A 27,012-nucleotide genomic window follows, 5' to 3' on the forward strand; every position below is an offset into this window, starting at 1 on the left:
GAGATTGTGTGTGTGGGACAGTGTGTGTGTGCCCACAGTGTGTGTGGGCAGAGAAAAGGAAGCACAAAATCTGAAGCAGGTTCCAGGCTCTGAGCAAGCTGTCAGCACAGAGCCTGAAGCGGGGCTTGAACCCATGAACCATGAGATCATGACCTGAGCCACCCAGGTGCCCCTCATGAATTTTTTTTTTTTTTTTTTTTTAAAGTAGGCTTCACAGCCAGCATGGAGTCCAAGGCAGCGTTTGAACTCATGACCCTTAAATCAACACGGGAGCTGAGATCAAGAGTCAGATGTTAACTGCCTGAGCCACTTAAGCACCCCTTTCATGGAGTTTTGAAGCAGAAATGACATTATCTTCATTTATACTTTTTTTTTCTTTCCTAGTTCAAGTATAACATGTACAACAATCCTAAGGGTATAGTGAGACAGATTTTTATAAGCTTCTGACACTCATTCTGAGGGTTTTGGTTTTATTATTTTTTTAAGTTTTCTTTATTTAAGTAGTCTCTGCATCTACCGTGGGGCTTGAACTCATGACCCCGAGCTTAAGAGTGGCATGCTTTTTCGACTGAGGCAGCAAGGCACCCTGGTTTTGGTGATCTTTTACCAGAAGGTATCAACAGAGATTTCAGACCACAGCCAGGATATTTATTTTTCTTCAGATGGTCCTTACATGGTTTGTATACTAATATATTAAAGTTGTAATTGTCTCATTAGGCTGTCAGGAAAAAGACTCAAGTTCACATGAGCTGACAATGACCTATAGATGAAACCTGCTGCCTGATAGTGCCTGTAATTTGTATTTTGATATCAGAGGAGTTACAAAGTGAAAAAAAACTTTACTTCATCTGAAAATGATGAAATGTGTTAGATGGTGGCAGATTGTTTTCCTAAGAGGTTATATTAATTTATACTGTCACTAGGAAAGTAAAATATTTTGGCTGTTCTGTATTTTCATAAGCAGTTGATACTGTCAGACCTTTTTGTCAGTCTGGTACATGTGAAATAGTGGTACACTGTGCTTTTTTTCTCCTTTTAACTTGTTCCAATGGAGTATAACACATAAAAGGCAAAAAAATCATTATGACTTATCACAAAGTAAAAACAGATCCTTGTGACCATCACCGAGAAGTATAGCATTGCCAGCAATCCAGAAACTCTCCTTATGCACACCGATCCTGTCACCATCCCCCACCAACCATAACTAGTGCTTACTTCTTTCCTAGAGGTAATTGCTGTTCTGACAGCTAACACCATAGATTAGTTCTGCTTGTTTTTGAACGTTGTATACCTGGAATCATGCAGTGGAGTGCCTTTGTGTCTGGTCTTCTTTTCAGCAATATGCTTATTACATTTATCCATGTTATCTGTAGCTGAGTGTAGCTTAATAATAAGATGGACAAAGCTATATATATTCTCATTCTTAGTATGTGTAAAACAGTGGTTCCTATTATTTGTGTGTGTTAGAGGCACACTTCTGTTTTTTATTGAGGGATTTGCAAATTATATTTGTTGCTGAAATATCTTTTTGTAATTCAGATATTCACATCTAAATTAATTAAAAAATACATGTAGGTCTGGTATTTGAATCTTTTTTCTGAATTATTTATTTTTATGGTATGTGATAGATTTCTGTGGTTCAGAAATAAAAAGTATAAAAAGGTAAAGTCTCCCACCTCTATTCCCAACTGTATGTGAGTAGTTCATATCCACCCCTAACATCTCACTCTGCCTAGGAAACTGGTATTTCTACTTTCTTGTGTGATATTTCGTCGTGTCTTAATGAATATAGATTTTTTTTAAGTTTATTTATTTATTTTGAGAGACAGAGCAAGCAGGGGAGGGGCAAAGAGACAGGGAGAGAGAGAATCCCAAGCAGCTTTGTGCTGTCAGCATGGAGCTAAATGTGGGGTTCAAACTCATGAACCATGGTATCATGACCTGAACTGAAACCAAGAGTTGAATGCTTAACCGACTGAGCCACCCAGGTGCCCCTGAATATAGATTTTTATTTCTTTCTATTTTTATCCCTCTACCAAAAGCACATTATAGTAACTACGCTTTACTTTATTGTTAATTTTTTGCTTAACATCTTGCATATTTTTATTTAAAAAATTTTTTAAGTTTATTTATTTTGAGAGAGAGAGAGAGTGAGTGGGAAAGGGGCAGAGAGAGAGGGAGAGAGAGACAATCCTAAGCAGGCTCTGCACTGTCAGCACAGAGCCTGACATGGGACTCAAACCCACGAACTGTGAGATTATGACCTGAGCCAAAACCAAGAGTCAGATGCTTAACTTACTGAGCCACTCAGAAGCCCGGAACATCTTGCATTTTTTTATATCAGTCCTTTTTTATAAAGGTCTCGAGTGTTCGTTTTCCTTGCAATAGAGTGTTCCATTGTGAAAATATATTATAGTTCATTCATTCTCTTTTGGGTTTATAGTTTTTGGCTATTTTTAGAGGTCTTTTTTTTTTTAATGTTTATTTTTGAGAGAGACACACACACACACACACACACAGTGCAAGTGGGGAGGGGCAGAGAGAGAGGGAGACACAGAATCCAAAGCAGGCTCTGAGCTGTCAGCACAGACAGCTGATGTGGGGCTCAAATCCATGAACCCAGGCACCCCAGTTTTTGGCTATTTTGAATAATAATGCTGTGAACATTCTAGTAAATATCTTTTGGTGAAATGTGTGCACATTTCTTTTTGATGTATGTCTAGGGCGGAACCCCCTGTCATAGGTATGTGAATTTCCATTGCTCCACATCCTCAGCCTCCAGCTTAGGTAGGCTTAGTTTCTTTAAATTTTACCTATTTTGGTGGGTTCACAGTGTTATTTTATTGTGGTTTTAATTTTTATTCTCTAATGAGAATGTCCATTTTTTCCCTATGCTTATTGGCTATATTGTTTTTTTGAAAAACTTTATTTAAAAAATACCCAGAAAAAAAAGTATATATATATAATCTCCATTTGTTAAACAGAAAGAAAGAAAAACAGACAAACTCCTGTACTAGCAGTCTTAATCTGGTCCTTTGTTGGGTAGTAGGTATCAAAGAATTGACCGTTCTAATTGTGTTTTGTAAAACAAAAACAAAAGTAGAGGAAATTCACGTTCCTTTGATGTAGGGCTAGGACTTTGTGGTAGTATATGAGGAATACTCTGAATTCAGTAGGAAGAGGAGGAAGAGGAGAGAGATGAATGTATATCATGAAGTGATTTTGAATTTACATGGCTTTGCTTGCTTATTTGTGGGTGGAGACTGGAAGGTTGAAATCATTGTTAAGTAGTTTAGCTGGCTCCTAAATTATAATATAACTAGCATGATTGAAGCATAGTGTTGATTTTGTTTTTGTAGAAAAGTACTTACTAACATTTTTTAAGGGGCACCTGGGTGGCTCAGTTGGTTGGGCGTCCGGCTTCGGCTCAGGTCATGATCTTGCGGTTCATGAGTTCAAGCCCCATGCCAGGCTCTGTGCTGACAGCTTGGGCCTAGAGCTTACTTTGGATTCTGTGTCTCCCTCTGTCTGCCCCTCCCCTGCTTGAACTCTGTCTCTCGCTCTGTCTCAAAAATAAATAAACATTAAAATTTTTCTTTTATTTGTTATGAGAGAGAGAGTGCGCACACATGACCACGAATGGGGAGGGGCAGAGAGAGAAAGAGAGAATTCCAGGCACATTCTGCATGGACAGTGCAGAGCCCCACTTGGGGCTTGGACCCATGAACCATGAGATCATGACCTGAGCTGGAGTCATGAGTCAGCCACTTAACTGACTGAGCCACCCAGGTACCCCAAAAAGTATTTTTACTTGAACAAGACTAGAGATAGAATGTATATAGGGGTTTTGGTTTGGCCAAAACCAAAGAATGGCCACATAGGCCATTCTTAGTGCTTAGTAAGCTTTTTAAATCCACCCCTCCCACCTGTCTTTTTAAAGTTTAAGGGATATTTATTGTTTGTCCAGAATTTTTCCCTTTCTTTTCATAATAAAGTTGTGAGAGTGAATCTTCATGTGTAAGGTTATTAATAACATTATTTTTACCTAAAGCTTATTACTAGGAATTTTAATAATACATTTTATTGAATGGTGTGTTTGAATAAATCAGAGTAATTTCGTTGACTGTTAAAGAAGAGTAAGCAGTATACTTACGTTCATTATTAGCCTATATTGTGTCAAACTGGTTATTTAAAAAACTTTTTTTCTTAACGTTTATTCATTTTTGATAGAGACAGAGTACGAGTGGGGGTGGGGCAGAGAGAGAGGGAAGCACAGAGTCTGAAGCACACTCCAGGCTCTGAGCTGTCAGCACAGACCCCAACACAGGTCTTGAACCCATGATCATGACCTGAGCCAAAGTCGGATGCTTAACCGACTGAGCCACCCACGTGTCCCTCAAATTGGTTTTTTTTTTTTTTTTTTTTTTGGTGGCATTTGATACATATCTTTTTTCATATTTTCAAGAGACATCATTTTTTAGAGCAGTTTTAGGTCACAGTAGAATTGAGTAGAAAGTACAGAGAGTTCTCATATATCCCTGTCCCCACATGCATAGCCTCCCTACCAACATCCTGCACTAGCAAATTGGTTTATTGTTTTTGTTTTTTGCAAATTGCTTTTTTTTTTTTTTTTTTTACTTAATTGATCCCTTACTTTTGGAAAAGTAAGCAGCTTGATATATTTTGACATTATTCTAAAGTTTTATAACATTCTTCTCATTTAGAAAAGAATCTTATGGACCTTAATTACAAAAACAAAGAAACCAAGAGTAGAATTCAATTACTTGTTTCCTAACAATTTTATTTTGAAGATACAAAATGAAAAACATTTTCAACCTGTATAGCAACAATTCTGCTGTCCTTTTTTTTTTTTTTTTTTTAATTTTTTTTTTTTCAACGTTTATTTATTTTTGGGGGGACAGAGAGAGACAGAGCATGAACGGGGGAGGGGCAGAGAGAGAGGGAGACACAGAATCGGAAACAGGCTCCAGGCTCTGAGCCATCAGCCCAGAGCCCGACGCGGGGCTCGAACTCACGGACCGCGAGATCGTGACCTGGCTGAAGTCGGACGCTTAACCGACTGCGCCACCCAGGCGCCCCAATTCTGCTGTCCTTTGATTCCTACTATTTTTATGAAACTTTAAGATTTTTCTCCCTTTTAAATATTTAAATGTAAAATATTCTAATCAGATGCATGGAATTTGTATTAAAATTTTTGACTTGATGTATTGCTGACAAGATGTAAATAGTTCCAAGCTTTGTGCTCTAATCCAGTTTGAGTGGGCTTGTCCAGAAGTAAATTAAATGATGTGATTAGGATGCTACTATCAGTAAAGGTCATAAAGTCCTTTAAGATTTTATTAGTGAAGAATGGGACATAATGGCTGAGAGTAGAGGGTTGTGAGCTCACTGATCATTGGAAAGCACCTATGGTTTTGGACTCATGGGAAGGCAAAGCCATAAAACTTTGTGAAGACTATAGGATTTTCTCAATGAGACAGAAGCATCAACTTAAGATTGATAGTTGTAAACACATTAATATTAATATTCACCTAAAGACACCATAAAGAAAAGGAAAAGATAAACTAAACTTAGAAAACAATTAATTATTGCAAACTTGGATGAAAATAGTTGTCATGTATATAATAGAAAATTAGTGTCCTAAACAGGGCTACCTTCATGGGTATACAACCTGTTCAGTCACACAGGGCCTCACACTTATTTTAATACTAAACTATCACTGTTTTATAATTCATAATTTTTTAATAATGGCCCTGCTTTTTAATTTTGGAATGGGCCCTGCAAATTATGTAACTAATCCTGGTCCTGAATATATAAAGCCTACTAACTAATAAGAAAAAGACAACCCAATAAAAATGGCCAAAAACTGTGAACAAAGGAATGCAGAAAGGAACATAGATACTTAATAAACATTTGAAGGGCGCCTGGGTGACTCAGTCAAACATCTGACTCTTAATTTCGGCTTAGGTCATGCATGATCTCATGTCTTCATGTGTTCGAGCCCCACTTCGGGCACTGTGCTGACAGCACAGAGCCTGCTTGGGAATCTCTCTCCTCTCTCTGCCTCTCCCCTCCTCATGCTGTCTGTCTCTCTCTCAAAGATAAAACAAAACAAAACAAAAAAACATTAAAACTTGTGAAAAGGTCTTACATCTCATCAAGTAATACAAACAAATCACAGTAAGGTTGTATATGTTCTGTACTGCCACCAATTAAGAAATCTCACTTTACCAGGTATTGGCAAGGATTGTGTCATCAATTTACATGCTGCTGGTGAGTTGGTAGAGTGAGTTGGAAGACAACTTGGTGTTTTGGTAAAGTTGGGAATTTGCATATCCTTTAACCCATCAATTCTACTTCTAGGTTTGAAGCATACCCTAAAGAAATTCTTGTTCATTTGCCCCTGGAGACCTGTGTAATAATGTTAATAAGAGCAAAAAAACTGTAAACCATTTAAATGCCTGAAAACAGAATGGATAAATATACTATAGCTATTTATGTAGTGGAATACTATAGAGCAATTAAAAAGTAACATGGATAAAGCTTAGAAAAATATTTGAGTGACAAAATTCAAGTCCCTGAAAATTCCATACAGTATATGAATTTATCAAGCTGAAAAAGGGAGCCAGGGACACAAACCTAAACAAAACATTGTTTAGGGATATATACATATGGGACAAAGTTATTTTATAAAGCGTAATGGAATAATTATTCAAGATAAAGGTGGGGATGAGAGGAGTATATACATAGATGTGATGTTATTGCTCTTCTGTGGGATGGTGATTTACGGTGTTCATCTTATGTTTGCTTGCATGCATCTTTCCATATATTTTGTGTATGTCAGATATTAAAGGAGAAAAGGGGAGAAATGAAATAAGCTATCTATAGTTGGCAGCTTATGGTGTAGACAGAGGGATAGGTTGAGAAGTAGAAAGAAAATTAGCATGTTACAGAAATAAGGTTTCATGAAAGAGGTGATCTAAATGAGAAAACTTAGATAGTTGTATAGGATGTCCACTTAAGTCCCTTCTGTCTCTAATAGGATTTCATGTGTTTTTTATATTTTTCTCATATTTAAAAATACAGAGTTATAAGCAATCAAATGTCATATAAGATTTATTTTATTGTTTTTCTAAGTTTATCCATTTTATTTTGAGAGAGAGAGAGAGCATGCGTGCAGGCATGTGTAAGTGGGGGAGGAACAGAGAGAGAGAGAGAGAGAGAGAGAAAGAAAAACAGAGAGAGAGGCGGGGAGAGAGAATCCCAAGCAGTCTTTGCACTGTCAGCACAAAGCCCATCTCAGGGCTCGAGCCCATGAACCGGGGGATCATAACCAGAGCTGAGCCACCCTGGCTCCCCTATTTTATCAATTCATTTTATTTTTTCATTTAAAAAAATGAATGAATTAATTTTTTTTTTAATGTTTATTTATTTTTGAGAGAGAGAAAGTGCGAGCAGGGCAGGGGCAGAGAGAGAGGGGTACAGAGGATCTGAAGCAGGCTATGTGCTGACAGCAGAAAGCCCGACTTGGGGCCCGAACCCATAAGCCATGAGATCATAACCTGAGCTGAAGTTGGACGCTTAACCAACTGAGCCACCCAGGTGCCCCATCTTCACTTTTTTTTTTAAGTGGGCGGATTTCTTTCTTTTTTTAATGTTTATTTATTAATTATTTTTTTAATGTTTGTTTTTGAGAGAGAGAGACAGCATGTGCAGGGAAAGGGCAGAAAGAGAGAATCCCGAGCAGGCTCTGCACTAACAGCGCAGTTCGGGGTTACATCTCACAAACCGTGGAGTTAAGACCTGAGCCTAAGTCAGGAGTCAGACACTTAACTGACTGAGCCACCCAGGTGCCCCCAGATTTATTTTGTTTTTAATTTAGCTAATTTAGGTGTTAATACCTTTTTTCTTCCCCCTTTTTTTGTAGCGTATCGTCTAATTTGAAAGTCTTCCATGATAACTTCACTTTAAAAAAATAAGTAATGCCATCATCTGTTATCCTAAAAGACTGAAATGGGGGCTGTCAATTTGAGGTAAGTGTCTAAATTTGTATCTTTACTTATATTAGTTTTCCAAAAGTTAAATATAGAAGGAAAATATAAATACTGTTTAGATTCTAAATCTTTTAGTTAATCTCTGTATTGGGGGGTGGGTAGAAATCCTAGACGTTGTGTTTTTTTTTTCCCCCTAGTCTTTCTTTTAAAATAGTCTGATATTTAGGATTATGTTTACCCCACAGTTAACGGAGCTTCATGAAGGAGACAGGTGGGATCAGTGTTGTTGAAAGCTTTTCTAGAGAGGCTCATTGAAAACTGAAGTTTTTTTGGAGTTGGCATTTAGGTAACACTGCTGGACAGTAGGGACCATTTCAGGACTGTTTGTGGCTGCAAATAAGCTTGCAGTAAAATAAAGAGTGAAGAGGAGGCGATGAAGTGAATATTTCAGCTCTAACTCATTTATTAAGTCAACATGTAGTGTGTATTTAGGATGTGGTGGTCATTTTCCTAAGTACTGGAATTATAGTTAGTGTGACCATATATTCTGATGTAAGCCTCTTGTAGATCAATTAATACCTGTATTTTTTATCTCCATGACTTATTTATTTATTTGAGAGAGAAAGAGAACATGCGAGTGGGGGAGGGGGCAGAAGGAGAGAGAGGAAGAATCTTACGCAGGCTCTACACTCAACATGGAGGCTGAAGCAGGGCTTAGTCCCACGACCCTGGGATCATGACCTGAGCTGAAATCAAGTTGGATGCTCTGGGAGCCTGTGTGGCTCAGTCAGTTAAGCATCCAACTTTGGCTCAGGTCATGATCTCGCAGTTCATGAGTTCCAGCCCCACGTTGGGCTCTCTGCTGTCAGTGTGGAGCCTGCTTTGGATCATCTGTCTCCCTCTCTTTCTGCCCCTCCCCTGCTCTCTCTGTCTCTCAAAAATAAAATAAACATTTAAAAAAAGGGGGCGCCTGGGTGGCTCAGTCAGTTAATCATTCGACTCTTGGTTTTGGCTCAGGTCATGGTCTCACGGTTTGTGGGTTCGAACTCTGCATTGGGCTCTGCTCTGGCATTTTGGAGCCTGCTGGGGATTCTCTCTCCCTTTCTCTCTACCTCTCCCCCTTGCGTGAGCACGTGCACTTGGAATGTGTCCGCGCTCTCTCTCCCTCTCTCAAAATGAATAAACATTAAAAGAAAGAGAAGGTTTAATGTTTATTTATTTATTTTGAGAGAGGGAGAGAAAATCCCAACCAGGCTCCGCACTGTCAGCGCAGTCATGTCCTGAACTGAAATCAAGAGTTAGATGCTTAACAGACTGAGCTAGACAGGTGCCCCAAGAGATTTGTATTCTAGTTAAATTTTAATGAGAGAGCCTCACAGGAATTAAAATTTTGGAGGCTTAAAAAGAATGTGGTAGGGGCACCTGGGTGGTTCAGTCAGTTAAGCGACTGACTTCAGCTCAGGTCCTGATCTTGCGGTTTGTGAATTCAAGCCCCGTGTCGGGTTCTGTGCTGACAGCTCAGAGCCTGGAGCCTGTTTCAGATTCTGTGTCTTCCTCTCTCTCTGTGCCTCCCTCTCTCTCTCTCTGACTCTCTCTCTCTCTCTCTCTCTCTATCTCTCTCAAAAATAAACAAAGAAACAAACAACAAAAAAGAATGTGTTGCCAGAAACTTATGGTTACTGTGTCTGTATAACTTGCTTACGATAACAAATGTACTAAGTACTTTTGCTTGGCTCAGGAGAAAGCTATGTGTTTTGATTAGTAGGCAGGAATAACTATGATTTCCCAGGATAGGACAAGATGATTAAATGAGCTACAATGATTTTTTTATTTAATGTTTATTTTTTTTTTTGAGAGAGAGAGAGGGAGAGACAGCACAAACAGAGATAGGGACACAGAGAGAGGGGGACAGAGGATTTGAGGCAGGCTCTGTGCTGAGAGCAGAGAACCTGATGCAGGGCTCCAACTCACGAACTGTGAGGCCATGACCTGAGCCAAAGTCAGACGCTTACCTCACTGATCCACCCAGGCGCCCCTAGAATGATTTTTACCCCCCAAAGAATATACTTGTTAACCTTTGAGATTGGAAATTTTGTAAGGATGTAGAGAAGTTTTCATCTTGCTGTTGACTAACACATTGTGTAACAGTTCAGAAAAGATATTCTGTGTTCAGATGCATAAATAGACCAATAAGAATTATTAAGGGCAAAAAATATCGATGGGATTATAGCTCCTGCAGAGGTTTTTGAAACTTTGCACCTTGATTGTAATTGTCATTAAGATTTGAAATTTTTTTTAATATTTAATGTCAAATTGGTTTCCATACAACACCCAGTGCTCATCCCAACAGGTGCCCTCCTCAGTGCCCATCACCCACTTCCCCCCCCTCCCACCTTGCCCCCCCATCAACTCTCAGTTTATTCTCAGTCTTTAAGAGTCTCTTATGGTTTGGCTCTCTCCCTAACTTTTTTTTTTCCTTCCCCTTCCCCATGGTCTTTGTTTAGTTTCTCAGGATCCACATAAGAGTGAAAACATATGGTATCTTTCTCTGTATGACTTATTTCACTTAGCATAACACACTCCAGTTCCATCCATGTTGCTAAGATTTGAAAATTTTGAAATAGATCATATTCATTGTCTTCACTATTATAATTATGCTTTTTGTTGGTAAATGACATGTTTTAATTTCAAAAAGCTTACTTTAGAAGCTTCTTACCATGTTACATGAACACTGAATAAACTGAGTGTTTTAAACTTGTGTTCTGGTCTTTACTAGGTCCCCTTCTCAAGTTCTTGTCTTTGCCTCAGGGTTCTTTTTCTTCTATGTGTATTGAGTGTTTACGCAGTTAGAAAAAATGTTCATAAAGATCATATTGTTGAGTGCCTACTGTTTCTGGTCCTTTGATAACATGGTTTTTGCTTTTACTCAGAGAATAACTGTGGTCAGATTGTCATATAGTCTACCATAGACAGTAAGGATATTGTGAAGGAAATTCTGGCTATCTGTGTAGCATGACCTTTCAAAACTGTTTTCTTTGCTGCAAGCATCTCACTTAGCCTTTTGACTGCCACATGACAGAGGAAGTAGTATATAAGGGCAGAATAAATGGCTGCCTTGTTGATCTCAATACAGTTTTCCAATATAAGAGCATGCTAAATAGTCACATATGTTATTAAATAACATTGTTTCATTTATGTGGAAGATTAACAAGTCTTATGCATAATACATAGGGTACATTTTAAGTATAATTTTGTAAAAATTTGTAAGTTAAAGTTGAAATAGAAAATAAATTTATGTTACTTTTAAAAAGAATGTTACTTTGGGGTACATAGGTGGTGGCTCAGTTGGTTAAGCATCCAACTTCGGCTCAGGTCATGATCTCATGATTTGTGAGTTTGAGCCCCACATCGGGCTCTGTGCTGACAGCTCAGAGCCCAGAACCTGCTTCCGATTCTGTGCCTCCCTCTCTTTCTCTGTCTCTCCCTGCTCACATGCTTGCACTCTCTCTCTCTCTCTCAAAAATAAATAAACATAAAAACATTAAAAAAAAGGGTGTTAATTTTTTATTCAAAGTTTTAAGAATTATTAATGATTTGAAATCATTATATACAGCCCATGATGAAAAATTCACTATTTTAGTGGGCAGATATTTATTTTTAAACTTAAAAAAAATTTTTTTTAATGTTTATTTTGGGAGAGAGAGTACAAGCAGGGGAGGGGCAGAGAGAGACACACAGAATCCAAAGCAGGCTCCAGGCTCTGAACCCGTAGCATAGAGCCCAATGTGGGGCTTGAACTCAGGAACTGTGAGATCATGATCTGAGCCGAAGTCAGTTGCTTAACTGACTGAGCCACTCTAGCGCCCCAGTGGGCAGATATTTTTAAAGCAACTTTGGAGGTACCTTTCTGCTGTTCTTGAGTAGTCAGGAGAGTCTTCTTTAAAACTGTGAAGCGGCTGGGGCACCTGGGTGGTTCAGTTGGTTAAGAGTGCAACTTTGGCTCAGGTCATGATCTCATGATTCATGGGTTTGAGCCCTGCATCAGGTGCTCTGCTCTCAGCACAGAGCCCGCTTCAGATGCTGTCTCTCTCTCTGCCTCTCATTCATTCCCTCTCAAAAATAAACATTAAAAAAGAAAAAACTGTAATGGGGCTATAAAATTGTTGAATTACTATGTTGAATATCTGAAACTAATATAACATTGTATGTCAACTATGTTTCTTTTTTATTTCAATTTTTTTTTTTTTAGTGTTTGTTTATTTTTGAGAGAACGAGAGAGAGAAAGCATGAGCGGGAAGGGGCAGAGAGAGAGGGAGACACAGAATCTGAAGCAGGCTTTAGGCTCTGAGGTGTCAGCATAGAGCCTGATGCAGGGCTAGAACTCACAAACCACAAGATCATGACCTTAGCCGAAGTCAGACACTTAACCGACTGAGCCACCCAGGTGCTCCAGTGTCAACTTATTTCAATTTAAAACAAAAGAAGGGGCTCCTGGGTGGCTCAGTCGGTTAAGCTTCCGACTTCAGTTCAGGTCATGACCTCATGGTTTGTGGGTTCAAGTCCAGCATCAGGCTCTGTGCTGATAGCTCAGTCTGGAACCTGCTCTGGATTCTGTGTCTCCCTCTCTCTCTGCGTCTCCCCTGCTCAGGCTCTGTCTCTGTCTCTCTGTCTCTCTCAAAAATAAATAAACATTAAAACAAAACAGAATGCTGTGAAAGGGCCTAGGGGACGTGAATAAGCACCAGCCTGATTTTAAACTTTAATTTTATTTTCAGCTAGTAGCTGAGCTTTATAATGTTTGTATTTATTTATTCATCATTGAGCAGATAGTTACTGATGTCTTGTATCAGGCACTGTACAGAACCTGAAAGATAAAAGATCCTGTCCCTTTTGTACAGGAACTCACTATCTAGATATTAACAGGGGTAATAGGAATAAACTTTAGCAGGATCAAAACTCCTTGCCCTAGCTGCTAATTTCAGTTCCCTCCCAGAATCTAGACAAAGGTTATAAGGGGAAGCAGTAAGGACATGAGGATGGTCAGGATTCTTTGGTTGGAGCAGTGCTGGCGGACAGGCAACTGCAGGTGAGAGGAAAAATGTGGAACTTGACATGAAGGTCACAGAGCAGAATGGGAAATGGGTTCTCATCAAATGGACTCTTCATGCCTGGTGCTGCCTAGGAGGTTTACGTATGTTATTGCTCTTAATCCATTAAAAAAAAAAAAGTGTGAAATTTAGCATATATACAGAAGAGCACATAAAACCTTAAGTTTAGAATTTAAAGAACAATAGAAAAATAAAATCTCTGCATGATAGGCAGGCCAGTTCTATGTGCGTTAGTTACTCTATTGTTTTTTTTTCTTCCTCTCCCTAAACTACTCTTGGCTGAATTTTTTGTTGCTTCCTTGTTTTTCTCTGTGGCTGTACCATCTACATTTATATCTCTGACCGATACTGTGTATTTATACTTGAGTAAATGAAATCATATTGTGCATATTCTTTTTTTTCCTAACATTGTTTACAGGGTCCATTCATAGTTATGTGTATAGCTATATTTTCTTAATTTTCCATTTTGTTAAAATATTCAGTACAACTTACTGATCCATTCTATTAAGGTACATTTAGGTTGTGTCTAGTTTTCAGATAGTATGAAAAATTCGACATTTAACATTCAGATACATGTGACATCATAGATTGAGAGTTTTTTCAAGGCTGTATACCTAGTAATGGAATTTTTGGTGCCAGACTCTTTGGAAGAGGTTGATTCAATTTATTCTCCCACCAGCAGTGATCTGTGAAATGGTATCTCCTTGTGGTTTTGTTTTTTTTAAATTGAAATGACTTTTTTTTAAGTTTATTTTTGAGAGAGAGAGAGAGAGAGAGAGAGAGAGAGATCACACATGCACAAGCAGAGGAAGTGCCAGAGAGAGAGGAGAAAGAATCCCAAGCAGGCTCTGTGCTCTCAGCAAGAGCCCCACATGGGGCTTGATCTCACAAACTGTGAGATCATGACCTGAGCCAAAATCCGGAGTCAGAGGGCTAACTGAGCCACCCAGGCGCCCCCCTTGTGATTTTAATTTATGTTGCCTTGGTAACTAATGAGGTTGAATATTTTTCCACCATGTGTTTGTGGATTTTTCTGGCTGCTGTGAAATTTGTATTTAATTATTTTGCCCATTTTTCTGTGATTTTTGATTTATATAATTTTTGTATATTTATTTTCACACTAAATTTTATAAAAATTGTTTATTTGATCATTTAAAAATTTTAATTCCAGTATAATTTTCATATAATGTTATACTAGTTTCAAGTGTACAATATAGTGATTGAACAGTTCTGTACAATACCTAGTGATCAGTATAGTAAATATACTATTAATGCCCTTCACCTATTTTATCCACATCCCACCCACCTATTTTTTTACAGTTTATTTTGAGAAAGAGCGAGAGAGAGCTCAAGAATGGGAGGGTCAGAGAAAGAGGGGGAGAGAGAGAATCCTAAGCAGGCTCTGCACTGCCAGCCTGAGCCTGAGGCGGGGCTTGAACTCATGAACTGTGAGATCATGACCTGAGCCAAAATCAAGAGTTGGATGCTTAACTGACTGAGCTACCCAGGTGCCTCTCACCCACCTATTTTATTCACTTGTTCAACATTCTTCATTGAATCTTTTTGTTTTTTTTTTTTTTTATTAATGTGTATTTTTATTTTTGAGAGAGAGAGAGACACACACACAATGTGAGTGGGGAAGGGACAGAGAGAGAGAGGGAGACACAGAATCTGAAACAGGCTCCAGGCCCTGAGCTGTCAGCACAGACCCCGGCATGGGGCTCGAACCCACGAACTGCAAGATCATGACCTGAGCTGAAGTTGGACACTTAACTGATTGAGCCGCCTAGGCACCCCTGTTATTTTATTTTTATTATTTATTTATTTATATATCAAGAACACCTTAACATGGCCTACCTCTCTAGTATCATCCTGCTTCTGTTTTCTGCTTCTCTGTGTCCCTCATAGCTGTCTTTGAACTCCTCAGATGATTAAGGCTTCTTAGGTCTTTGCATACGTTCTTTCTCAACTTTGCTTAGCTAACTTCCTCTCTTCCTTCTAGCATGTGTTAAAAAATCCCCTTCCCTTTGCACTCTTTTGTATATATGCCTCAAATTCACATACTTTGTGTGTCTAAACTTACTAAAAATATAGTAATTCTAGTCAGATGACTAGTCAGGAGGAGAAAGAAGGCTGTCAATATGTTCATTTCTATCAGGGAATTAAAAATGCATTGTGCAGGGGCACCTGGGTGGCTCAGTCGGTTAAGCGTCCCACTTCAGCTCGGGTCATGATCTTACATTCCATGAGTTCGAGCCCTGTGTTGAGAGCTTGGAGCCTGGAGCCTGCTTCAGATTCTTTAAAAAAAAAAAAAAAAAAAAAATTTTTTTTTAAGTTTATTTATTTTTGACAGAGACATGAGTGCAAGCATGACCTGGGGAGGGGCAGAGAGAGAGGGAGACACAGAATCTGAAGCAGGCTCCAGGCTGTCAGCACAGAGCCTGCCGCGGGGCTTGAACTCACGAACTGTGAGATCACGACCTGGACGCTTAACCCACTGAGCCACCCAGGTGCCCCCTGCTTTGGATTCTTAAAGCTTTCTTTAATTTCAGTGTTTTAGCCAATGTATTTTAAATTCTTTGAGAGTATCTCCTCAGTTTCCAGATGGTGTCATTTTGGAAGCTGGGAAATAAATGAACCTCTAATAGTAGCTTTTACTTGAAAAAATGATCAAGAGGAAAAGTATAGGTTGGTTTTAAGAGCTGCATTCAGTGAGGAAACATTTTTGTTTAGCTTTTGTGTTAGTGGTATGAAATTGATAATAATGACATTTTTCTAGTTTATTTCTTCTCTTAGTAAGTCATTTGTGACAGTAAATGATGTGGGTGGTATGAATGAATAAAATTGAAAATCACATTCCACAACAAAGCAGTATTTTAAATGGTGTATTAAGAAGATGAGAGACAGGGGCGCCTGGGTGGCGTAGTCGGTTAAGCGTCCAACTTCAGCCAGGTCACGATCTCGCGGTCCATGAGTTCGAGCCCCACGTCGGGCTCTGGGCTGATGGCTCAGAGCCTGGAGCCTGTTTCCGATTCTGTGTCTCCCTCTCTCTCTGCCCCTCCCCCGTTCATGCTCTGTCTCTCTCTGTCCCAAAAATAAATAAACGTTGAAAAAAAAAAAAAAGTACCTTTAAGAAGATGAGAGACAAAAATAATGCTGTTTTAACACCAACAAATTGGACAACCCAGAAGAAATGGATCAGTTCTTAGAAACATATTTGATCAAATCTGAATCATGAAGTAGAAAATCTGGACAGATTACTGATAAGGAAATTGAATCAGTAACTGAAAATTTTGCAACAAACAACAGTCCAGGACCAGATGGCTTCAGTGGTGAATTTTACCAAACATTTAAAGAAGAATTAATACCAACCTTGTCAAACTTATTTCAAAAAACAGAGGAAGAGCAAATTCTTCTAAACTCATTTTATGAGGCCAGCATTACACTGATAGCAAAACCAGACAAGGACCCACAAGAAAAGAAAATTATAGGCCAATATTCCTGATGAATAATAGATGCAAAAATCCTCAACAAAATATTAGTAAACTGAATTCAGCAATACATTAAAAGAATCATACACTGTGATCAATTAGAATTTATTCTGGGGATGCAAAGATGGTTCAAGATACATAAATCAGTGATATATGTCACATTAACAAAATAAAGGTTTAGAAACCATGTTATCATCTCAATAGATACAGAAAAAGCATTTGACAAAATTTGACATCCATTTGTGATAAAAATTCTCAACAGAGTACAGAGAAAAACATAAGTCAACTAATAAAGGCCATGTATGACAAGCCACAGCTAACATCATTCTCAGTAGTGAAAATGTGAAGAATTTTCCTGTAAGATCAAGGAACAAGAAAAGGATGCCTGCTCTCACCCCTTTTATTGAACATATTATTGGAAGACCTAGCCAGAGCAGTTAGGCAAGGACAAGAAATAAAAGGCCTGCAAATCGGAAAGGAATTAAAATTGTCACTCTTAGCAGATGAAGAAATGAAGATAAGATGTAGAAAACCCTAAAAACTTCATCAGAAAGCTGTTAGAAGTAATAAATTTAGTAAAGTTGGCAAATACAAAAATCAGTCTACAAAAATCTGCAAAATTCTATATTCTACTGACAAACTATTAGAGAAATTAAAAGTCCCATTTACAATTGCAACGAAAAGAATAAGATATCTAGGAATAAATATGACAAAGGAGATGAAAGACCTGCACGCATAAAACTACAGGACATTGATGAAATAAAGAAGACATAGTGAACAGAATAATAGCTTGTGTTCCTGGATTGGAAAAAATAATATTGTAAAAATGTCCATACAACTCAAAGCAATCTACAGATTCAGTGCAATCCCTATTATAATTCTAGTGGCTTTTGTTTTTGTTTTTTACAGAAATAGAATAAACAATCCTAAATATGGAACCACAGAAGATCCTGAGTAGTCAAAGTAATCATGAGAAAGAACAAGGCTAGAGACATCCCACTTACTCATTTCAAAATATATTACAAAGTTATAGTAATCAAAACAGTGTGATACTGTTATAAAACAGACATGTAGATCAATGGAACAGAATAGAGAGCCCAGGAATAAAGCCATGCATACATGTTTAATTAATTTATGACAAAGGAGCCAAGAAAATGCAGTGGAGGTAAGGACGATCCCTTCAATAAAAGGTGCTGGAAAAGCTGGACAACCACATACAAAGGAATGGCACTGAATCCATCTTGCACCACACACAAAAATTAATACAGATTAAAGATGTGAACTTAAGATCTGAACCCATAAATTCCTAGATGAAAACATATGCAGTTAGTTTTCCTGTTTTGATTCTGGCAATGATATTTTGGATTTGATACCAAAAGCAAAGGCGATAGAAGCAAAAATAAATGGGACTACATCAAAGTAAAAAACGTCTGCACAGCAAAGGAAACCATCAATAAAATGAAAAGGCAGCCTATCGAATGGGAGAAAATACTTGGAAATCATATACCTGATGAAGGGTTAGTATCCAAAAGGTAGAAGGAACCCATACAAGTTAGTTGTGCCCTGCCCTCACCCAAATTAGATATCTGAATAGACATTTTTCCAAAGAAGACTTGCAGATGTCCAACAGGTACATGAAAAGGTGTTCAACATCACTAGTCATCAGGGAAATTACCATAAAAAAACCTCAACAAGATTATTACCTTGCCCTATTAGAATGGCTAATATCAAAAAGAGAGGCAATATAAGTATTGGTGAGAATGTATAGAAAAGGGATCCCTTGTGTACTGCTGGTGGAAATGTAAATTGGTGGAGCCAAAATGGAAAGTAGTATGGAGATTCCTCACAAAACTACCGTATGATCCAGCAGTCCCACTTCTGGGTATTTATCTGAAAGAAATGAAAACACTAACTGAAAAAGATGTCTCTATGTTCATTTCAGCATTATGTGCAGTAATCAAGATGAGGAAGCAACCTAAGTGTCCATTGATGAATGAATGGATAAAGAAGTTGTGGTACACACACACACACACACACACACACACACGAATACTATTTAGGTATAAAAAGAAGGAAATCTTTTGTGACAACACGGGTGGATCTTGAGGGCGTTATTCTAAGAAATAATTCAGAGAAAGACAAGTATATGATGTCACTTATGTGTGGAATTTTAAAAAAGAAAACCCAAAACAACTAATTAATACAGAGAACAAACTGATGATTGCCAGAGGCAGTGGTGGGGTGTGGGCAAAATGAGTAAAGGGGGTCAAAAGGTACAAATTTCCAGTTATAAATAAGTCATGGGGGTGTAATGTAGAGTATGGTGACTATAGTTAATAATACTGCATTATGTATTTGAAAGTTGCTAAGAGAGTAGATCTTTAAAGTTCTCGTGGCAAGTAGAAAAGTAATTGTCTTAAAAATAATGCTGTATTTGAATCTACTCCTGAAATCATTGTTTCACTATATGCTAACTAATTTGGATGTAAATTTTAAAAAATAAAATTATAAAAAGTGAAAGTCTAGGTTGGTAAAAACTAAAAAAAAATGAGCATCTGTAAGGTCTGGTTATGAAATAAAGTGATTCAAAGAAAAAAAATAATGCTGTATTTGAGGTTTTTGAAATAAAATGTGATTTATTAGATTAACTGTAGAGCCTTGTTGTAAATTAAATACAGAACAATAGCCAAAAGCAGAGTTTGAAGCATAAATAGATGAAGATTTCAGATTTTTTGAGAACCTAGACCTAGTGACCTATGATGAATTACTATACTCCAAACCGTGGAACTCCCAGCACTTGTTCTGTGGTGCACATGTCATAGGCAGAGTAGTGTGTGGCAGTGGTGGTGGGGTTTCATGACAGTGATACTGTGGTACTGCCTCAGCTTTTCAGGTGAGGTCTGATCCCCAGACACTACCTTCCAACTTCCTTTGTGAAGTTCAGGCAGGTATTTTATATTTCCCTTTTCCAGTCAATAGTCCATCATCATCTCTTGTGATTGAGGTTCTGTAAGGGTTGAGGTTGAAAATATTACAGTCAGTAATATGAGCCTTTACTATCTCTCTCTGTTTTATTACTTCCAGCAGTCTAAGAAGGTGCATCTTCTGAATGAAACAAAACAGACAAATCTCCCAATCATGTCTCTCAGCTGACCTAGGTGCTCTGGTACAGGCTGGGTTGCAGACTGCTTCATGTTTTATTTTTGTAAGCCCTTCTTCCCCCAGTCACGTGTGTGTTACAGTATCTTGAAAACTATAAGTAGCTAATAAATATTTATTAACTTGAATTCCTTTTTTTTTTTTTTCTTTTTCTCTTGGTCAAGCCTAGCACTGAAATGACACTCAGCCTGCCTCTCCTGACTTACCGTGTCCTCCAGATAGAATAGACAGTGAAAGAGAGTGTTGGTACCAAGGGAAATATCTCTTTGGTTTTTCTAGCTTTTTTTATTTTTTCAGATTCTCTGTTTACTGTCAGTAGTGAAGGAGAAATGAAAGCTACACACAGAAGCATTTTGTCATTCATGGCTGGATGGCTTAGGAGGATAATTGGTCTCCGAAGAAAAGCATTTAAATAGACAAAGAAATACTTGCATACACCAAAGTTAAACTAGTGTCTAAAGTAGTAATCCTGAAGTGGTTTGGGAGAAATGCCAGCTTTTTAGGATGCTGCTTTAATTTTTATGTATTACAACTTATTTTCAAAATGACAGCAGACAGAGCTAAAAGGTTCAGAGCCTGGAATAGTTCTTTTTTCTACAGCTGTAAAGCTATTTAAAATTCTTCTCATGTTACTGTTTGCCATCCAGATGGCTTTCTGGCACTGATTCAGTTCCTAGATGTGAGGGCTGTTGGTTAGTTACTCACCAGCATCACCACACACTTGTACAATTTGGCTCATGACTCACCCTCACAGCACTTACATGTGGGTATCCTTTACTAGATAGTCATTTCTTATTGTCATGATGTCACTTGTTATAAATAGGTACCCGAATTGATTGGATAATGTTTCTGGGATGAAGATGCGTGACATACTCACCCCCCACCCCCCAAAACCCCAAAGGACAGAAACACCCAGTAAGTCTGTTGGACCCATTGCCACTGTAATGAGAAACAGAAACAATTGTCTGGATGATGAAAGTTTTGCCTAAAATATATGTATCTGTATAGTAGATGTCAGAGTATATCCAATAAACGCGAATTATTTGCTTCACTCCTCTACTATTAGCCACAGTGATTAAAAAACAGAAAAGAACTTGTTTCAGAAGTCAGAGTTGTGGTGAGAGGTTAGGGCGAAGAAGGGGTTTGCTATCTTAAAGGGACACCCAAGGAGGCTCTGAGTGCTTGCAGTGTTCTATTTCTGGGTTTGGACTGTGGTTTGCTTTACAGTAGGTGTTTGCTTTATAGTAACTCATTGCATACTTTTGGTGTACTTTTTTATTACTTTAAACAATAAAAATGTTTAAAAATAGGGAATACTTGCCAATCATGTAGGAGAATTCCTTCAGCTGTGTCTTCAAAGGCTAAAGAATAAAGTCACCATGTTTTGAACTAGATATTGGTAGTAAGTTTTTGTCTTACTAATTTTGTCTATTTAGTGAAATAATCCTTTTACCTGGGGCGTCTGGGTGGCTCAGTTGGTTAAGCGTCCGACTTCGGCTTAGGTCATGATCTCGCAGTCTGTGGGTTTGAGCCCCATGTCAGGCTCTGCGCTGACAGCTCCTAGCCTGGAGCCTGCTTTGGATTCTGTGTCTCCCTCTCTCTTTGTCCCTCCCCTGCTCACCTTCTGTCTCTCTCTCTCTTAAAAAAATAAGTAAACGTTAAAAAAAAATGTTTTTAACTTAAAACATGATTATGGTCAACAGTGATTTAAATAGGCTTAACAATTAGTTCCCATGCCCAGAAGTACCATCCATTTAGAAGTGGAACAGAAGGGATAGGGTGAGGGGAGAACATTGTGGGGATGAAATAAAACTACTTGGAAATATGTATCCAATTTGAATTATTTATTATCTTGTTGATAAGCATGATCGAATATTTAGGTTAGAAGAAGGGAGGGCAGACTAAAAAATAGAACAATGAAGAACTTAATTAGCATTACTTAATAAAAAATTAATATTTTGAAGGGTGCCTGGGTGGCTCAGTCAGTTAAGCGTCTGACTTTGGCACAGGTCATGATCTCACTGTTCGTCAGTTTGAGCCCTGCATCAGGATCTGTGCTCACAGCTTAGCGCCTGGAGCCTGCTTCAGATTCTATGTCTCTATCTCTTTCTGTCCCTAACCCCTTCTCTCCTGCACCCTCTCTCTCTCTCTCTCAAATATAAATAAACATCAAAAATATATTTAAAAATCAATGTTTGAATCAAGACCATTTATTACAAAAAATTTTTATTAACATTTATTCATTTTTGAGAGTGAGAGAGACAGAGTGTGAGCAGGGGAGGGGCAGAGAGAGAGGGAGGCACAGAATCAGTAGCAGGCTCCAGAATCAAACTCACAGACTGCGAGATCATGACCTGAGCTGAAATCAGATGCTCAACCGACCAAGCCACCCAGGTGCCCCAAGACATTATTTTGTTTTGTTTTGTTTTGTTTTGTTTTGTTTTAATTTTTTATTTAAAATTTTTTTTTGTATTTTATTTTATTAAAAAATTTTTTTAATGTCTGTTTTTGAGAGAGAGAGAGAGAGAGAGCGAGCACGAGTTGGGGAGGGGCAGAGAGAGAGGGAGACACAGAATCTGAAGCAGGCTCTGAGCTGTCAGTACAGAGCCTGATGCGGGGCTCAAACTCACAAACCATTAGATCATGACCTGAGCCAAAGTCAGTTGCTTACCCGACTGAGTCACCCAGGCACCCCAAGACCATTTATTTTAAATGGAACATCTTAAACAGGTTAGCAGTATATATTTTTTTAATTTTTAAATTTTTTTAAATTTTGAAAAAAAACTTTATTTTTTATTTTTATTTTTTTATATATTAAATATAATTATTGTCAAATTGGTTTCCATACAATACCCAGTGCTCATCCCAGCAGGTGCCCTCCTCAGTGCCCATCACTCACTTTCCCCTCTCCCCCAACCCCCATCAACCCTCAGTTTGTTCTCAGTGTTTAAGAGTCTCTTATGGTTTGCCTCCCTCCCTCTCTGTAATTTTTTTTCCCCCTTCCTCTCCCCCATAGTCTTCTGTTAAGTTTCTCAGGATCCACATATGAGTGAAAACATATGTATCTGTCTTTCTCTGCCTGAATTATTTCACTTAGCCTAATACCCTCCAGTTCCATCCACATTGCTTCAAATGGCCAGATTTCATTCTTTCTCATCGCCGAGTAGTATTCCACTGTATATGTAAACCACATCTTTATTCATTCGTCAGTGGATGGACATTTAGGCTCTTTCCATAATTTGGCTATTGTTGAAAGTGCTGCTATAAACATTGGGGTACAAGTGCCCCTATGCATCAGCACTCCTGTATCCCTTGGGTAAATTCCTAGCAGTGCTATTGCTAAGTCATAGAGTAGATCTATTTTTAATTTTCTGAGGAACCTCCACACTGTTTTCCAGAGCAGCTGCATCAGTTTGCCTTCCCACCAACAGTGCAAGAGGGTTCCCGTTTTTCCACATCCTTTCCAGCATCTATAGTCTCCTGATTTGTTCATTTTAGCCACTCTGACTGGTGTGAGGTGGTATCTCAGTGTGGTTTTGATTTGTATTTCCCTGAGGAGTGACGTTGAGCATCTTTTCATGTGCCAGTTGGCTATCTGGATGTCTTTAGAAAAGTCTCTATGTTTGTCTTCTGCCCATTTCTTCACTGGATTATTTGTTTTGTGTGTGTGAAGTTGGGTTCTTTATAGATTTTGAATACTAATCCTTTATCCAATATGTCATTTGCAAATATCTTTTCCCATTCCTTGGGTTGCCTTTTCGTTTTGTTGATTGTTTCCTTTGCAGTGCAGAAGCTTTTAATCTTGATGAGGTCCCAGTAGTTCATTTTTGCTTTTAATTTCTTTTCCTTTGGAGATGTGTGAAGTAAGAAATTGCTGTGGCTGAGGTCAAAGAGGTATTTTCCTGCTTTCTCCTCTAGGGTTTTGATGGTTTCCTGTCTCACATTCAGGTCTTTTATCCATTTTGAGTGTATTTTTGTGAATGGTGTAAGAAAGTGGTTTAGTTTCATTCTACCCAGGTGCCCCAAGACCATTTATTTTAAATGGAACATCTTAAACAGGTTAGCAGTATATATATTTTTTAATTTTTTTTAAATTTTGAAAAAATTTTAACATTTATTTTTGAGAGACAGAGAGACACAGAGCATGAGCGGGAGAGGGGCAGAGAGACAGGGAGACACAGAATCTGATGCAGGCTCCAGGCCCTGAGCTGTCAGCATAGAGCCCAACGATGGGCTCGAACCCATGAATCATGAGATCATGACTGGAGCCAAAGTCGGATGTTTAACTGACTGAGCCACCCAGGTGCCCCTATTTTAAAACATTTTTTAAATGTTTTAAATGTTTCAAATTTTTTTAATTAAATAACTATTTATTTTGAGAAAGAGCTAGATAGAGAGTGAGCAGGGAGGGGCAGAGAGAGAGGGAGACAGAGAATCCCAAGCAGGCTCTGCACTGTCAGCTCAGAGCCTGATGTGGGGCTTGAACCTACAAACTGTGAGATCATGACCTCAGCCGAAGTCGGACGCATAACCAACGGAGCCACCCAGGCACCCCAGCAGTGTATTTTTGAATAATGGGGTGATACAACTTTAAGAAAAACAATCTTTATAGGAAATTACCAACATTCTTTAGATTTAGGAATCTGGTGAATTAAATTTTTTTCATCAGCCCATTTGGTCTGAAGAAATAATGCCAACAATGTTTCATCTCCCCATTGGAATACCATTGTTGTATCTAAATTTGTTTATACTTTTACCTGATAATTATGACTTTTAAAAAGTTGTTTGGAATGTGTATGTTATTTAAAATTTTCTAATGCTTTTTAAATAAACATAGCTAATTTATGTAGCTTATTTCAAACATTTGTTCAGTGATTATCAGTGGGAGGTGTAAAAAACAAAGGGTAAATGTTTTGAATTGTAGAATACCCTATAATTTGATGTTCCCTACGGATTTTGAGATTCACTGCATTAAAAAAATTAGTTTTAATTCCAGTGTAGTTAACATACAGTGTTATATTAGTTTCACATGTACGAAATAGTGATTGAACAATTCCATACATCACCCAGTGCACATCTTGACAAGTGCACTCATTAATTCCCATTGCCTATTTCACCCATAGCCCCACCCACTTCCCCTTTGGTAACCATCAGTTCTGTATAATTGAGTGTTTCTTGGTGTTTCTCTCTCTCTCTCTCTCTCTCTCTCTCTGTCTCTCTCTCTCTCTCTCTCATTTCCTGTGCTCATTTGTTTTGTTTCTTAAATTTCACATATGAGGGAAATCATGTGCTTTTTGTCTTTCTCTGCCTTATTTTGCTTAGCATTATACTCTCTAGCTGTATCCATGTTGTTGCAGATGGCAAGATATCATTCTTTTTATTGCTAATAACGTTCCATTGCATATGTATACCACATCTTTTTTATCCATTCATCTATCACTGGACACTTGGGCTGCTGCTGTATCTTGGCTATTGTAAATTATGCTGCTATAAACATTGGGGTGCATGTATTCCTTTGATTTAGTGTTTTCGTATTATTTGGGTGAATACCCAGTAATGCAGTTATTGGATCATAGGGTAGTTCTATTTTTAATTTTTTGAGGAACCTCCATACTGTTCCAGAGTGGCTGCACCAGTTTACATTCCCATCAGCAGTGCAAGAGGGTTCCTTTTTCTCTACATCTTTGCCAACACTTGTTTCTTATGTTGATTTTAGCCATTCTGACAAATGTGAGGTGATATTTCATTGTAGTTTTGATTTGCATTTCCCTGATGATGAGTGATGCCTAGCATCTTCTCATATGCCTGTTGGCCATCTGTATGTCTTCTTTGAGAAATGTTCATGTTTTTTGTTCATTTTATAATTGGATTATTTGTTTTTTGGATGTTGAGCTGGGTAAGTTCTTTGTATATTTTGGATACTAACCCTTTATCTGATATGTCATTTGTAAATATCTTCTCCCATTTTGTAGGGTGCTTTTTAGTTTTGTTGATTGTTTTCTTTGCTTTGCATATTTTGATGTAGCCCCAATACTTTATTTTTGCTTTTATTTCCCTTGCCCTCACAAGACATATCTAGAAAAATGTTGCTATAGCCAATGTCAGAGAAATTACTGCCTGTGTTCTCTTCAAGAATTTTTAGGGTTTCAGGTCTCACATTTAGGTCCTTTATCTATTTTGAGTTTATTTTTGTGTGTGGTATAAGAAAGTGGTCCAGTTTCATTCTTTGGCATGTAGCTGTCCAGCTTTAGCAACACCATTTATTGAAGAGACTCTTTCCCATTGTGTATTCTTGCCTTCTTTGTTGGAGATTAATTGACCATATAATTGTGGGTTTATTTCTGGGTTTTCTATTCTTTTCCATTGATCTATGTGTAATATTTCCCAACAAAACCCCGGAATATCTTTCGAATGCTGAATTCTGTTAGTACCCAGAGTGTGCTGAGGATGGAATTTTTTTTAAGGAAAAAATAATGGCAGTGGTACAATTAAAATTGAAAAAATACAGTTTCTAACATAACATAAGTGTCAAATACATATGTTAGCATTCTGTGAAGTCTACTTAGGGCATTCCATTAACTGATAAACTGTAGTTAATTTAAACTTATTTCAGAGGAGTATTTGAAATTTGCATGTATTTGAAACTTTTTTTTCTTAGTAGGATTATGAGGTGTCTTAGAAATTTAAGTGCTCTATTTTTTTTAAGATTTTATTTATTCTGAAACTAATATTACACTAAATGCTAATTAACTGGAATTTATCTATTTATTTATTCATTTATTTAGAGATTGTGCTTTGTACACATGCAGGTGAGGGACAGAAAGAGAATCCCAAGTACGCTCCATGCTTAGAGCAGAACAGTGCAGAGCACAATGTGGGGCCCGATTTCACAACCTTGAGATCATGACCTGAGCCAAAATCAAGAGTCAGACGCTTAACCGACTGAACCACCCAGGCACCCCTTGAACCATTTATCTTATAAAGAGTGATATAACATGATAGTAAGAAGTATTTAACAAAAATAAATGCTGTAACAAGGAAATAAAAATACATTTGCTAAGACTCGAAGCATCATGTCAACTGTTACCCAAGAGGAATTAGTACAGCTCAGCTAACCCAGAACTGTTTTGTGGGATTTCTGTATAAATTGTAATTTTGGGAAATGCACAAGAGCAAACCACCTGGTAGGTCATTAGAGACCACCTTTTGAGGAGCTCTAATTCCTTTCATACCAGGCAG

The 27,012-nt window shown here is 38.0% G+C and overlaps 1 protein-coding gene across 3 annotated transcripts in view; it reads left to right on the forward strand.

The window, feature by feature from the left end:
• Nucleotides 1-27,012, forward strand: part of PIK3CB (phosphatidylinositol-4,5-bisphosphate 3-kinase catalytic subunit beta) — a 187,737-nt gene that overhangs the window by 40,074 nt on the left and 120,651 nt on the right. For all 3 annotated transcript variants that reach the window (XM_045503490.1, XM_045503491.1, XM_045503489.1), the window contains exon 2: nt 7,949-8,054. The gene's annotated coding sequence lies outside the window, so the exon portion shown is untranslated. The remainder of the gene's footprint in view (nt 1-7,948; nt 8,055-27,012) is intronic.

Source organism: Leopardus geoffroyi, chromosome C2 (assembly GCF_018350155.1).
Source record: "Leopardus geoffroyi isolate Oge1 chromosome C2, O.geoffroyi_Oge1_pat1.0, whole genome shotgun sequence".
Taxonomy (NCBI): domain Eukaryota; kingdom Metazoa; phylum Chordata; class Mammalia; order Carnivora; family Felidae; genus Leopardus; species Leopardus geoffroyi.